The 14,819-nt window shown below is 40.6% G+C and overlaps 1 protein-coding gene across 4 annotated transcripts in view; it reads right to left on the reverse strand.

The window, feature by feature from the left end:
• Positions 1-14,819, reverse strand: part of LOC129695436 (tyrosine-protein kinase JAK2-like) — a 228,533-nt gene that overhangs the window by 118,893 nt on the left and 94,821 nt on the right. Inside the window, exon 1 of one of the 4 annotated variants that reach the window (XM_055632387.1) lies at positions 6,516-6,798. The exons of the other annotated variants lie outside the window; for them this stretch is intronic. The gene's annotated coding sequence lies outside the window, so the exon portion shown is untranslated. Of the gene's footprint in view, positions 1-6,515; positions 6,799-14,819 lie in introns of those variants that run through there. 4 annotated transcript variants of the gene reach the window in all.

Consider the following 14,819-nt stretch of genomic DNA (forward strand, 5'->3'; position numbering starts at 1 on the left):
CCTGCACCACTATTCAATATGATTCAATATGATCATCCAACTCAGTATCCTGTACTTGCTTACTCTCCATACCCCCTGATCCCTTTAGCCACAAGGGCCACATCTAACTCCCTCTTAAATATAGCCAATGAACTGGCCTCAACTACATTCTGTGGCAGAGAATTCCAGAGATTTACCACTCTCTGTGTGAAAAATGTTGTTCTCATCTCAGTCCTAAAAGATTTCCCCTTTATCCTTAAACTGTGACCCCTTGTTCTGGACTTCCCCAACATCAGGAACAATCTTCCTGCATCTAGCCTGCATCTAGCCTCTTGTAAGTTTCTATACGATCCCCCCTCAATCTTCTAAATTCTAGCGAGTACAAGCTGAGTCTATCCAGTCTTTCTTCATATGAAAGTCCTGACATCCCAGGAATCAGTCTAGTGAACCTTCTCTGTACTCCCTCTATGGCAAGAATGTCCTTCCTCAGATTAGGAGACCAAAACTGTACGCAATACTCCAGGTGTGGTCTCACCAAGACCCTGTACAACTGCAGTTGAACCTCCCAGCTCCTATACTCAAATCCTTTTGCTATGAATGCTAACATACCATTCACTTTCTTCACTGCCTGCTGCACCTGCATGCCTACTTTCAATGACTGGTGTACTATGACACCCAGGTCTCGTTGCGTCTCCCCTTTTCCTAATCAGGCACCATTCAGATAATAGTCTACTTTCCTGTTTTTGCCACCAAAGTGGATAACCTCACATTTATCCACATTATACTGCATCTGCCAAACATTTGCCCACTCACCCAGCCTATCCAAGTCATCTTGCAGCCTCCTAGCATCCTCCTCACAGCTAACACTGCCCCCCAGCTTTGTGTCATCCGCAAACCTGGAGATGTTGCATTCAATTCCCTCGTCCAAATCATTAATATATATTGTAAATAGATGGGGTCCCAGCACTGATCCTTGCGGTACCCCACTAGTCACTGCCTGCCATTCTGAATGGGACCCGTTTACTCCTACTTTTTGCTTCCTGTCTGTCAGCCAGTTCTCTATCCACATCAATACTGAACCCCTAGTACCATGTGCTTTAAGTTTGTATACTAATCTCTTATGTAGGACCTTGTTAAAAGCCTTCTGAGTGTCCAGATATAACACATCTACTTGTTCTCCCTTATCCACTCTACTAGTTACATCCTCGAAAAATTCTATAAGATTCGTCAGACATGATTTACCTTTCATAAATCCATGCTGACTTTGTCCAATGATTTCACCTCTTTCCAAATGTGCTGCTATCCCATCTTTAATTACTGACTAGCATTCCCCACTACCGATGTTAGACTAACTGGTCTGTAATTGCCTGTTTTCTCTCTCCATCCCTTTTTAAAAAGTGGGGTTACATTAGCTACCTTCCAATCCTCAGGAAATGCTCCAGTATCTAAAGAGTTTTGAAAAATTATCACTAATGCTTCCACTACTTCTGGGGCTATTTCCTTAAGTACTCTCGGATGCAGCCTATTTGGCCCTGCGAATTTATCGGCCTTTAATCCATTCAATTTACCTAACACCACTACCCGACTAACCTGGACTTCACTCATTTCCTCCATCTCATTTGACCCCCGGTCCCCTGCTATTTCCGGCAGATTCCTTAATGAAGACAGAACCAAAGTAGTTATTCCATTGGTCTGCCATGTCCTTGTTCCCCATGATCAATTCACCTGTTTCTGACTGCAAGGGACCTACATTTGTTTTAACTAATCTTTTTCTCTTCACACATCTATAAAAACATTAGCAGTCAGTTTTTATGTTCCCTGCCAGTTTTCTTTCATAATCTATTTTCCCATTCCTAATTAAGCCCTTTGTCCTTCTCTGCTGGACGGAATTTCTCCCAGTCCTCTGGTAGGCTGCTTTTTCTGGCTAATTTGTATGCTTCACTTCAATTTCTACGTTTCACTGCTACACTGCAAAATCTCTTCAAGGTACGCCTACTTTCAAGAAGTTCTTCTCCTCTCTCCGATCTCCTGAGATGCTGCAAGACCCTTTGTGAGCAATGGAGCTGTTTGGCCCATCGCGTCCGGACGAACTTCATGTATAAGTAATCCTGCCTATCCCATTTCCGTCATTGTCAAATACTTGTTTGGCTTCCTTTTGAGTGCTCTTACTGAATCTGCCACCATTATTATCCATGTGCATTCAAAACCACAACCATTTGCTTTGTAAAAATACTTTCCTTCATGTTAAATTTGGTTCTTTTGCCAATCACCATCAATCTTTGAAACATACTTTGAGAAGAAATTAAACATAACAAAAAACAAAAAACATAAACAAAAACTCAAGAGGTAGGAAAATAGTTTCAGAGAGAGAAACGGGGAGAGAAAAGAAAGAGCAGGAGAAATAAAACGACATTGAGCTGTGTGAATGTATGGGTTGTACGAAGTAAAAGATTGTGAATACCAAATATTTTGTAATATAAAGGAATGGTGTCAAAGTAGCATAAAAAAGGAATTCAGCATTATAATCAATAGTATTACGTTTTGAATTAGTATGACTGCTTTTCACCAGCTAAAACTCAAGAGGTAGTAAAAAAGTTCCTACTTCAAAAGATCTATTAACATCCAAATACTTGCATTGATTGGACTTTGTACAATTCAGCCATATTGATGGCTTGCGTGTGTGCAAGTGATGAGTTGTTCTTCTACTCATTTCAGAATTAGAAGCATCCGATTAAAAAAAAATGTTCCCTATTAAGGTTTGGCATCCCGTTCTTCATCACCACAATAAATCATGTACATTGTTCATGTTTTGCTTACTCAGCCATAACTGGTGTAGTTCAAATATTTGTATATTTAAATCCAATCCATAATGCAAACGCATTTCCCCCAGCATGACATTTGAAGGGAGATGCCTTATTTTTTTGGACAAGGTGGCCAACAACATAAAGCAGTGTTGCCAAACGGATACTTAGCCTCTTACAATCATGCAGAAGGAAAGCATTTGGTCCATCAGGTTTGTGTCAGTTTGCAGCAGTGCATTCCAGGATTCCGCTCTCTTTATTTCCCGACAGCCCTGCCACTTAAATTTCTCACACATGCCCATCAACTCCCCTTTGATTCTTTTACCAACTATCCATTTTAGCCAGTTGCCAATTATCCTACCAGTACATCTTTTGGATGCAAAAGGAAACTGGAGCATCTGGCAGAAACTCAAACATTCATGGAGAAAATGTGCAAATCTCACAGATAACACCCAAGACCAAATCATATCTGGTTTCTTGATTCGGTGAAGGGATAACACCAACTCCTGCACCACTGTGTACGATGGATACTGCTAGCATTCTGGCTCACAAGACAAAGGGTTTCTCCGTTCATTTTATCATTTCTGCAACCAAATAGCTTACAGATCAGGAGCCATAGAGATGGTGTTTTGCTGATAGATGTTCTGAGGACAAAAGTACAAGGTTAATGCAAACTTTCTTTTCATGGTTGATCTTAAATTGATAAAAGTTAACACTAATCAACACGTCCATTGGCATTTCAATGGTCCAATTCTATTTTTTAAAGTTCTGCTCCTCCTGATGTTCTCAAGGATTCATCTAGCAAGCTGCCAGATGCATCCTGTTGGCCGACTTCCACAATCCATTGGCAGGTCCACTCGTAAATACAACATTTGTCAAGTTTCCAACTTTGTATGCCAAATATTACTTTTGACAAACCACAAAACAAAATTGCCCTTGCACATTTCGAACCAAGCTTTCTTTTAGAATATAGCACGGGCTCACTGGCCACAAGACAAAGGTACCATTTGTCTGAAAGAAACAGAAAGATGCTAATCTGGCAAAGACTAGCTTGTGGCCTGGCAACCTTGCACAGTTGTGGATTGAAGAACTACATCTTTTAAAACCAGAAGGCAAATAGAACTGGTTGATCTCATTAAATGTCTTCAAGGAGTTAATTTTGCCTGTCTGGAGCATTTACTGTGCAAAACTGGTTATAGATAACTGAATGCAAACAAGATCTGAATCTGATTTGTTATAATGGAATCGCATATTTGAAATTCTCAGAAGCTTCCTAAATAACAGATTATTTTTTGTACACACAAGAGACTGTAGATCTTGAGTAAAAAAAAAACTGGACCGCTGGCGAAATTCAGTGGGTCACCTGAACCTATCAGAAGAAGGGTCCCGACTCAAAATGTCTGTTTATGTCCCTTGACAGATCCTGCCTGACCTGCTGAGATCCACCAGCAATTTGTTGTTTTACACAACATTTTATGAGATTAACTGGCAATATTAACCACATACATTTTCCTGGTAAAGTAATTAGTGGCCATGTTTTCCAGAGTATCTGGGGTTGATGTGGACAATAGAACATTTAGCTGCACATCCATTTTGAATACAAGTTAGACAATACTAAGGGACTAATAACACCTGCTTAATTCTGAATTAATTTCTCAAGCAACTTCTCATTGCAATAAATAGGTCTGGAAATACAATTAATTTTTTCAGAGAAAATGAAATCCAAAATAGAAACTAAACAACAATAAAGTGCTAAACTGAGTCTTCTTTTGGAACACAAGGGGTTTAAGGGCAGAACCATGCCATTTGGCCAAAAGGCCAAGCTAAGGTTTATGATCTACTTGAGCCTCCTCTATTTCTCCTTTAAGCATCTCCATCGTTATCTTTCTTTTCCCTTCGACATGAACTACCTTCCCCTGAAGAGCATTTACACCTCAAATATTCTTTGTGGAAGCATGTTTCACATTCTGATCCAATGAGGTGGATGTTTTTCCTGTGCTCATTATTGTTTTGTACCCACTCTGCATTATCACATAGTGTAGAGACCAGCATATGTGTATTTAAATCCAATCCATAATGTATATGTAATCCATAAGGAATCTTGGTTGATGTCTCATCTAAAATAAGGCATGTGCTGTGTTGTGCTGTGGATTTAAAGCTCGGATTCTTTGCTCAAGGACGGCATGGGTTTTAAGTTCAAGTTCAAGTTACATTTATTGTCACACACACCAATTGGTGCAGTGAAATATGAGTTACCATACAGCCACACAAATAAAATGAACACAACACTATATAATTTAACATGAGCATCCCCCAATTTCTGCAGATGCTCCAGTTTCCAGCCAGATCCCCAAATTTGTGCTTGCCCAAATTTAGGTTAATGTAAAAGATGTGCATATATATGAGCGAGAGTTGCAACTATATAAAGAGTTTATAAGGAGGGGGGTATATGGGACTGATGGGATTGCTCCGCTCGGAACTTGTATGGACACAATATACAGGCACTCTTTGGAATGGGATTTGAATCTAAAACCTTCCAATTTCAGAGGCATATCTCCTCGTAGTTTGCTGTGGCAGATTAATGGCACAGCATTGACATATTTTCATGCTTACCAATTAAAAAAAGCTTCACCTGAAACTACCAATGTAATAATTCTACTTCATTAACTCTTTACAATAGTTTACCCAGAAATAAAATTACTAAACAAAGCTACTGTTGAACTATTGCAGATTGTACGACATGTTACTCAATGCATTTTAACAGCTACATTAGAGTGTAACATTTTAAGTATGACAGGAACTATGCATGATACATCTAGTAAATACAGTACGCACAATTACACAAGATTACTAATTTACACTTAATTTTAACTTAGTCGAAACTTGTAAATGTTGTTTTCTTCATCCGCCCAGTGCAGTAAAGAATAATTATAAAGAGGAAAATCGGGGTAATTCTAAGTGTGCAACAAGCGAGATAATTAAAACTGGGTGGTTTTTCCAGTAGTTTTGAGTGTTCTAATATGCACAACAATTACTGAGCATGCAGATGTCCAGAACCAAAAATCTGCATATGTACAAGGAGGTAGCAATCTCTGTTTTGCATTTTAATCACATCTGGCATAGGTATAAATAATTAATGTATTTTATATATTATTTGCAGATGTAAATAAATATGTCTAGGTTCCAGGTATAATGACTAGAACTTTACCTAACAAAAGAGGAAGTAAGATGGTAGTCTCTGCAAAACTATTATCAGGAGTGCAATTTCACTAATTCTTCACCCATTTCCCCTAGAAAATGGTTAACTCAATGTAGCAGGTGGTATCATAGACCTTTGTCTCCTATAGGATTACCAGCCAAAAAATATATTCAACAAATTGGAAAGCAAATCATAAAGTTAGAAAGTAGAAGGAAGCTTGTTAGATTAGCGGTTATCAAAAGTGCAACTCAAGTTCCTGTTTCTTTCTGCTAAATGGAGCAGCATATTTCTTTTTAAAAATGTTTAAACATTTTGGATTTAAAATAACTAATCTGGTTAATATAAAATGGGCTGGTAAAGAATTGGAAGTCTGATATGGAGCAATGGACAAAACCACTCAAGAGAATAAAAATGTGGGCACAAGTTTAGTACAAAATGAAGTTTAGTACAAAAACACATTTAAAAAGTTTTACACAAGCAAAATCATCAGTAAACTGAGCATTAAGAGAAAATAATTCACAGAGGGCAAAACTCACATTAGCCAAAATAAAGTTGCTGCATTTGAAGTCATGTTTCTCAAATTAGAATTTTCACCCATTTATATCCCTTGGTGAACAGTCCGTTGTAAAACTGAAAATGTAGAGTATATTTGTTACAGTTATGCTTTTAACAATTTGGTTCAGTTGTCGTGGCAGTCTTCAGCAAGCTGGAAATGAGCACGCAGCTCTGAAACTGGTAAACAACCAACCACTCCGCTCATATCAGTCTGTAACATTCGTCTTGTGGAGATTAGAGAGCTGGAGCAGCAGCAGTAGGTAGTCTCCTCCCCTTCCTTTAACCGTCCTCTCACACAAGGATAACCGGTTAATGCATTCTTCAAGTATACTTTTAACCTCTGCTTCACCTCAATTGTTTTGAGCAACAGATTGCAACCTGCAAGCTGAACTTCACCGATTCCCTCTTCCCAAAAATGCCCATTTGTGTGTTTCAGGTGTGAATGTGCGATCATACAAAATGATTAACTTCCCTTTATTCTTTAGAGTTTGAAAGGGTGGATGTAAAATGAAAAAGCCAGGCAAAAGGAAACATCCACGTATGGGAACTCAACCACAAAGTGGTCCCAGCGACATTTTACAAATAAAGGTGGTTGGCTCCATCTTGTGCTTGAAAATTTGATGAAGGAATATTCATGCAGGAGGTGATAATAATAATAATAATAATAATAATAATAATAAATTTTATTTATTGGGCGCATTTCAGACATCTCAAGGACACCTTACATAGGTTAACAATAAATATAAACATATAATCAGAGTAAGATAAATAATAAAGACATCACAGAAACACAAATTAAAAACAGAATTCAGTCCAAAAACAAAACTCAAAAACACAATGTGAAGAGAGAGCAGCAGCAGCTAAAGCACGCCAGTGTCCACTCTCCCTTCACGGCAGCCATCTTGGACAAAGACTGACAGGATTATCTTACAGACAAAAAATCACCCCCCCACAATGGACACCACAGAGTATTGCCTATGATTTTTGTTTATTTTGCAATGTTTGCACACATATCGCTGGTGATAGTGCAGCCCTCCCTGATGAACAATCCATTCTACAGGCTGATGACATTCATCCCATCAGACTCAAGTTTGCCTTTTCAGAACTAAGTGCAGAACTAAGTGCAGCCTTCCTCAGGATGAACCCACGAAAAACAACTGGCCCAGACAAGGTCCTTGGCCGTGACCAACTAATGGGAGTGTTCACGGCCATTTTTTATCTCTCCTCGACACCATTCGGAGGTGCCCACGTGCTCCAAGAAGACCACTATCAGCTCGGTGCCAAAGAAAAGCAAGATCTCGTGTGTTAATAACTACCATCTAGTGGCCTTGACATCCACCATCATGAAGTGCTTCGCGAAGCTGGTTATAGCACGCATTAAGTCCAGTCTACCAAGCAACCTTGATCCACTGCAGTTCATCTACTGCCACAACAAGTCTACAGTTGATGCCATCTCTCCAGCCCTACACTCATCTGTGGAACAACTAGATAAAGCTAACAAAAGATATAAAAATAGGTCAGACTCCTATTTATAGACTATAGCTATGTTTTAAATAGCATTATCCCAACCAAGCTCATCTCCAAACTCGTGGAACTTGGTGACACAACTCCCTTCTGCGATTGGATCCTTAACTTCCTGACCAATCGACTACAATCAGTGATAATAGGCGACGAATCATGCTCTACAATAATCTTCAACACTGATGCCCCACAAGTATGTATTCCCTGCTATACACCTTATATACTCATGAATGTGCAACCATATACCAATCCAACGCAATTTACAGGTTTCACAGATGACACTACCATAGTTGTGTGGTAATCAAATAACGATGAGATGGAATGCAGAATGGAGATTGAGAACCCTATAAATTGGTGCCAAGACATCCATCTCTCCCTCAGTGTCAGCAAGGCTAAGAAGATTGTGATTGATGTCAGGAAGTAAAGCAGTACACACACATTAATTGATGGCGCCAAAGTAGAGATGCTGAAAGCTTTAAGTTCTTGGGAATAAATATCACCAGAAATTTGTCCTGGACTAGGCACATAGAAGCAATGTCCAAGCATGCATACCAATGACTCCACTCCATTAGAAGGCTGAGGGAGTTTAGTATGTCTCCAGCAACTCTCACCAACTTCTACAGATGCGCCATAGTAAGCATTTTATTGGGACGCATCACAGAATGTTTTGGGAACAGCTCTATCCAAGACCACAATAAATTGCAGAGAGTTTGGATGTAGCTCAGACCATCCCGCAAACCAACCTCCCTTGCAAGTTACTACAGCATTTTGTGTCTCCCTTCCAAGGACACCATCTACACTAAATGCTGCCTCGGCAATGCCACCAGCATAATCAGGGACCAGTCTCACCCTGGTCACTCCCTCTTCCATCAAGCAAAAGGTACAGAAGTTTGAAAACCCATACCTCTAGATTCAGGGACGGTTCCCTCACAGCTGTTACAGGCAACTAAGCCGTTCCTCTCACCAGCTAAAGTTCGGCCCTGACCTCCCATCTACCTCGATGGAGACCTCTGAACTATCTCTGAGATGGACAAAAGAAGCTGGAGTAATTCAACATGTTACAGACAATGAAACTCACCAGGATGACATTGAAACCAGTACAACAACTAGGGTGGGGGAGGGATGGAGAGAGAGGGATGCAAGGTTTACTTGAAGTTAGAGAGAGTGTGTAAGGAGGGTGTCCCCCCTCCCATTGGTACGGAGCATTTTCACCCCCAATATTTTCAGTATTTTGCTGTCTTCCTCTCAGCTGGGACTTTTCCGAAATGCAAAGTCCAATAACTATATATTTAAGCAATATTATTCTATTTAATGTGATTTTGAGAGTACATAATATTTTCTATGGTATTCATAACACAACAATGATAAAAATATCTTTGTTTTGATTGCCCCTACCAACATGCATACATTATTATATTACAGCTAACATGTACTGAGGGCAAATTTTTGTTCCAATGCTCCCCATTCCCAATTATTTTTACATTGAAGTAATTGAAATCCAAGTTAAGTTTAAATGGCATCATAAAAGTAAAACCTCCGGAATGGATAATATCCATTACGTGGTTGGTTGGGCTCAGTATCAGCACAGTTACTATATTAAACTTTAAATTTTCAGATGTTCTGGTTCAAGCTAAAACTAAAGACAAATAATAATCTCCTCAATAATAGCTGCGGTCCCAGCACCGAGCCTTGCGGTACCCCACCAGTCACTGCCTGCCATTCAGAAAGGGACCTATTAATCCCTACTCTTTGTTTCCTGTCTGCCAACCAATTTTCTATCCATGTCAGTACCCTACCCCCAATACCATGTGCTTTAATTTTGCCCACTAATCTCCTATGTGGGACCTTATCAAATGTTTTCAGAAAGTCCAGGTACACTATATCCACTGGCTCTCCCTTGTCGATTTTCCTAGTTACATCCTCAAAAAATGCTGGAAGATCAGTCAAGCATGATTTCCCTTTCTTAAATGCATGCTGACTCGGACCGATCCTGTTACTGCTATCCAAATCTGCTGCTATAACCATATAACCATATAACAATTCAGCACGGAAACAGGCCATCTCGGCCCTACAAGTCCGTGCCGAACAACTTTTTTTCCCTTAGTCCCACCTGCCTGCACTCATACCATAACCCTCTATTTCATCTTTTATAATTGTCCAGCATCTTCTCCACCACTGATATCAGGCTAACTGGTCTATAATTCCCTGTTTTCTCTCTCCCGCCTTTCATAGAAAGTGGGATAACATGAGCTACCCTCCAATCCACAGGAACTAATCATGAATCTATAGAACATTGGAAAATGATCACCAATGCGTCCATGATTACTAGAGCCACTTCCTTAAGTACCGTGGGATGCAGAGCATCAGACCCTGTGAATTTATCAGCCTTCAGTCCCATCAGTCTACCCAACACCATTTCCTGCCTAATGTGGATTTCCTTCAGTTCCTCCGTCACCCTAGATCCTCTGGGCACTACTACATCAGGGAGATTATTTGTGTCTTCCTCAGTGAAGGAAGATCCAAAGTACCTGTTCAACTAATCTGCCATTTCCTTGTTCCCCATAATAAATTCACCTGTTTCGGTCTTCAAGGGTCCAACTTTCGTCTTAACTAATTTTTTCCTCTTCACATACCTAAAGAAGCTTTTACTATCCTCCTTTATATTCTTGGCTAACTTACCTTCGTACCTCATCTTTTCTCCCCGTTCTGCTTTTTAAGTTCTCTTCTGTTGCTCTTAAATGTTTCCCAATCCTCTGGGAAACATCCACTCCTGCTCATTTTTGCTATGTTATACTTCTTCTCCTTTATTTTAATACTGTCCCTGAGTTCCCTTGTCAGCCACGGTTGCCCCTTACTCCTCTTGGAATCTTTCTTCCTCTTTGGAATGAACTGATCCTGCACCTTCTGTATTGTTCCCAGAAATACCTGCCATTGTCGGCAGTGGGCAGGTGCAATAGACCTGCACGGGAAGGTAGACGCTCCCGCCCCCATGAGTCTCGGGCAGACGGGGCTCGTCAGCCTGGGAATGCGGTCCATATAGGTGAGGGAAAACTGATTTAAAACCTCCACTGCCTTGTGGCCATATCCAGTCATGGAAAAGGTTCCTGGAGTAAACCTCAAGAAAATCTGGAGTCGGAGCCCTTAAGGTAGTTCGTTGTTGTCTACAACCTCGCTCTGGCAGCTCCTGCAACGGCGCTAGTGCCAAACCGTAACGGCCATGTTGTTCCTTTAGATCGATTAGCGATGTGGAGAGGGGGGACGTGCTGCATGGTCAACAGCCTGTCCTCCATATCATCGCCCAGGCTTGCATTCGACCACACATCACCTGCAAACTAGGATGCATCACCCATGGTCAGTCATGACCGAGGTGGGGGGAGGGGGGGGTGTGCTTCCTGCCATTGTTGTTCCACTGTCATCCCTGCTAGGATATCTTTCCAGTCAACTTTGGCCAGCTCCTCCCTCATGGCTCCATAGTCCCCGTTGTTCAACTGTAATACTGATACTGATACTCCAGTTAAGATGTAACCCATCCCTTTTGTACAGGTCATCCCAACCCCAGAAGAGATCCAAGTGATCTATAAAGTTTAATCCTTGCTCTCTGCACCAGACCGCCATCCACATACTCAGATCCACTATCTCCCTGTTCTTGCCCTCACTAGCACGAGGTACTGGAAGGTATCCAGAGATAACCACCCTGGAAGTCCTGCATTTCAGTCTTTTTCCTAACTCTCTAAACTTGTGTTGCGGAACCTCATTCCTCCTCCTCCCGACGTTGTTTGTGCGCATGTGCACAACTACTGTCGGCAGTTCACCTTCCCTCTCGAGGATGTTCTGAAGTCGGTTTGTGGTATCTTGAACCCTGGCACCAGGGAGGCAACAGACCATCCGCGAATCTCGCCAGCCGCCACAGAAAATACGCCAATGTTTGGCGTACCTCAGTGCAACAAACAGCATCTCTGGAGAACATAGAGGGTTGGGACCTAATGTGTTAGAAATTTGTCCTGTGAAACTTCCATACATCATTGTTTTGTCCAGAACAGCACACTGCCTCTTCTCATTGTAAACAACCTTGAAAACATTGGCCTAGCAACTTGGAATCTTTGCCATTTTTCTTCAGATCTGTGTGTTTAAAACTCAACTTTTATTTGGAATGAAACATAATTAGGACTATTGCCATATCACATTTGGACACTCAGAAATCCCATCATGAATTGTTGGGCAAGATTCCGTGGCAGTTTCTCCAGAGAGAGGAACAGTGCTAGTTTGAGGTCACTGACTGGGGGAGTCACTGACCTGAAACATTAACTACGATTCTCTTCACAGTGGTGATATCATGGCCCAATCTTCCAGTTTCATTATTAATTATTACCAAGAGCTTCCATATAAACTGGCGAAACTACAAGCTTTCTTCTTCAAATTCTGAAGTACAAACTTTAAGACTAGCTGTATTGGGCATTCAAATTGTTAAGTAGAACAGCATTTATCAACCAAGAACATTCCACTTCAATTAGTTATAAAGTTTAAATGATACTCTTTATATAGAAACATAGAATATAGGTGCAGGAGTAGGCCATTCACCCCTTTGAGTCGGCACCGCCATTCAATATGTTCATGGCTGATCATCCAGAACAAGTACCTGTTCCTGCTTTCTCCCCAATTTCCCTTGATTCTGTTAGCCATAAGTTAGCATAAGAGCTATATCTAACTCACTCTTGAATACATCCAGTGAATTGGCCTCCACTGCCTTCTGTGGCAAAGAATTCCACAGATTCACAACTCTCGGGCTGAAAACGTTTTTCCTCATCTCAGTCCTAAATGGCCTACCTCTTAATATTAAACTGTGACCCCTGGTTCTGAACTCCCCCAACATAGGGAACATTTTTCCTGCATCTAGCCTGTCCAATCCTTTAAGAATTTTATGTTTCTAAAAGATTCCCTCTCATCCTTCTAAATTCCAGTGAATATAAGCCCAGTCGATCCATTGTTTCATCAGAGTCCTGCCATCCTGGGAATTAACTGGGATCTTGTGAGGACCAACAATTTATCTCAACTTATGAATTTCAAGAAACAAACAGCATCCTTTAACGCAGCTCAGTCTATCTACAAAGTTCCAATCCATGGATTGCCAGAATATGGTTGGTATTTTAACAGTTAATTAATGTCGCTTCTGTCTTCACCTTTACTCATCAATAATCCACCAACACTAAGCAGAAACACAAAAATAAAACAAACTCTGAACCAAACTGGCATTGTTTGATTATCAGATCTGACCGCTACCTCTCCTCCTTTAATATAAAACGCAATGATTCAATTTTGCAGTTTTAATGTCAGTTAAAGCTATCAGATGTATTCATCATTGCACCATGAAACCAACAGTTGCATCTCGGGCATGCACGTGGGTAGATAAACTGAAAGATCCAATTTTGATTTCGGTGTTTCCTTCTCTTCAACAACTCGGGCTGCTTTACAAACTTCTTGAGGGAATATGCAGTAATCAATTGTTTGAGCAATTCAGCAATTCTCCATAGACTGCTCGCATTGGAAAAAACCTTGAAAACATTGGTCAGCAACTTGGACGTTTGCCGTTGTTTGCTCAAGGCAATGTCAGAGTCCAAGAGTTACAGAGCATAGAATTAGGCCCTGCTGCCCACCAAGGTCACATGGAGTATTAAGCACCCATTTAACTAATCTCTTTTTATTCCCACCACATCCCCACAACTGCCACCACTTACCTACATATTGGAGAAATTTACAGTGGCCAAGTAACTTACAATATAGAGAGTTAAACCAGTGCAACTGGGGGTAACACACATGGTCACAGAGAGAACATGCAAAGTCCGCACAGGTAGCATTGAACCTCAGTGGCAGGAGATGTGAGGCAACTCCTGTACTAGTTACATCACTGCAACAGCTGACAAGTAACTGAAGTTCAAGTACTTTTCTGGAATGAAACAAGAGTTTGACCATGTTACACCACACCACTCCAGAAATTCAGTCATGCCCTCCTGATCAAAATTCTTCTTTGCCCATTTTAGCTCAAAACAAGGCTATTTGTCTCACCCTGCCAACACCAGTTCTCTACCATATTAACTCACCAATTCCACCCCAGCCTCTTCTCCATAATCTTGCAAATCTTTTCTACAAACCTTCGCAGCTATTTCACTTTACGGTTATTGCGTTTGCTGCAGTTTATACGATTCTGGATATGTTTTAAAGCAGTATTCATATTTAGTTTCAAACATGTACAGTGCCCTCCATCATGTTTGAGACAAAGACCCATCATTTATTTATTTGCCTCGGTACTCCACAATTTGAGATTTGTAATAGAAAAAATTACAAGTGGTTAAAGTGCACATTGTCAGATTTTAATGAAGGCAATTTTTATACATTTGGTTTCACCATGTTGAAATTACAGCGGTGTTTATACATAGTCCCCCCATTTTAGGGCACCATTATGTTTGGGACACAGCAATGTCTATATAAATAAAATTAGTAATGTTTAATATTTTGTTGCATATCCTTTGCATGCAATGACTGCTTGAAGTCTGCGATTCATGGACATCACCAGTTGCTGGGTGTCTTCTCTGGTGATGCTCTGCCATGCCTGTATTGCAGCCATCTTTAGCTTATGCTTGTTTTGGGGGCTAGTCCAGCTTTCTAGTCCAGCATATATAAGGCATACTCAATTGGGTTCAGATCTGGTGATTTACTTGGCCGCTCAAGAATTGATCATTTTTTAGCTTTGAAAAACTCCTTTGTTGCTT

This window comes from Leucoraja erinacea, chromosome 3 (assembly GCF_028641065.1).
Source record: "Leucoraja erinacea ecotype New England chromosome 3, Leri_hhj_1, whole genome shotgun sequence".
Classification (NCBI taxonomy): Eukaryota; Metazoa; Chordata; class Chondrichthyes; order Rajiformes; family Rajidae; genus Leucoraja; species Leucoraja erinaceus.